The sequence below is a fragment of the Puntigrus tetrazona genome, chromosome 23 (genome assembly GCF_018831695.1).
Source record: "Puntigrus tetrazona isolate hp1 chromosome 23, ASM1883169v1, whole genome shotgun sequence".
NCBI lineage: Eukaryota > Metazoa > Chordata > Actinopteri > Cypriniformes > Cyprinidae > Puntigrus > Puntigrus tetrazona.
The window spans coordinates 14809593-14811206 of record NC_056721.1 but is presented as its reverse complement, the minus strand read 5'-3'; the positions used below and the strand labels follow the sequence as shown (position 1 = coordinate 14811206).

The window sequence follows — 1614 nt, the reverse complement described above, 5'->3', positions numbered from 1 at the left end:
TATATATATATATTTATATGTATGTATGTATATATTTATCCTACCAGTGTTTTTTCAGCATTTACCATTCTCTCTTGAACTTTCTCTCTGTAATACACCACTTCATAGATGTCCTTCAGGATCAAGCTGACCTTTTCTCTTCACAAAAGGAACAAAAGCACTTGTTTGGTGTCACTATCTCCCCATCTCTGCGTATCCATAACCTTCCCTGCCGGAGAGACTGAAAGCGGCATGAAAGATTTCTCCCTCTTTTTTTTTTCCTCTGAGCTGTGCTCTTAGCTGTCATCCGCCGTCTTCTCCAGTTAGAACTGGACAGCTGTGCCCCATTATGTCACTGTCCTCGCACGGTCACCTTTGACCTTTCCAGTGGGTTACTGCTTCAACTCCTTTCTCTGTCATCCCGTCTGTTTCATTTTTCGTCGAATCCCTCCTCTCAAGTTTTCCTCTCTGTATCATTGTTTTGTCCGTCTGTGGGTGGCTTTAGGACACGAGGAAACTTTGTGTCTGTGTCAGTCACATGTACAGGAACGGCGAGGAACGATGACTCTGCGTGTTTCCACTGACGTCACCGGGTCGACATATGGCTCGTGCTGTAACAGGCCCTAAATCCAGGGAAATCTCTCCTGGTGACATGTGTATTTAATTTATTCGTACCTGTCGAGGGAAAATATCTCTGTCCGCGCTGATAGAGCATTTTCCTGCAACATCCGGTTTGGGGAGCTTGAAATGTTGGATTTTACGTGGTAATTACCAGAGCCGGAACATAATGGCATGATGGAGAGTGCACTGTTGCTGTGAGATAGCAAAGTGATGAGCCGCTTTCACCTGTAAACTCGTTTAAACTGTTTCATTTCTTTTTAAGCATCTAGCATGCATTAGCAAGGGTCAGCATCCTGTGCGGTGAACATATGGGCTGAATAGATGGCTGTGGTTTGTGCTCGTCGTAAACAGCGGATCTTAACATTGGCAATGTGGTCACATGAAGGTTTGCCTGAAAGGATTTGTTAAAGTGCTGGTACTTTCTGTTTTGAAAATTAACTAAAGAGATTCCTGCTGAAAAAAACAATAGGACCCAGGCAACAAATAGAAAACGTACGGGATTTAATGGTTATAATGGGAATTGTATTGGTTTTAATGGAAAGTATAATAGTGTCTACTGGTATGTGATAGATTCTATTGGTGCGACATTAAGTCACAGATTTTTTTTTTGTATGCCTAAATAACCTCTTTGGAATGACATGAGTGTGAATAAATGATTTGTATTTTTGGTAACCTATCCCTTTAACAAACACAGACTCATCAGCTCAGGGGATGTCTGTTGGACTGGCACCAGCAGCCGTGTATTTCCCGGTGACAAGTGTTGTTTTTGACAAAGGGGCAGTTAGGTCTAGTTTCGTGGGAAGTTGGCTAGCGGCTGTGCCCTTGGCCACCTGTTGGTGGGCTTTGACCTGCTGTGGCAGCTGTGTGTTTATACACCTATGCTGATGAGACTTTGACAAGATCTGTCATGATTTGTTGACTGTGCAGACTATGGCACAGCAAGCTGACAGCACACTAAAATGGATATCTTAAATTTAATTGCTTGTCTTTGCTAACTTCTTTTGTCAAATTAAG

General features: G+C 42.7%; 1 protein-coding gene across 6 annotated transcripts in view; it reads left to right on the top strand.

Moving 5' to 3' along the window:
• Positions 1–1614, top strand: part of LOC122328902 (sushi, von Willebrand factor type A, EGF and pentraxin domain-containing protein 1-like) — a 502117-nt gene that overhangs the window by 376701 nt on the left and 123802 nt on the right. The gene's annotated exons all lie outside the window — the stretch shown is intronic.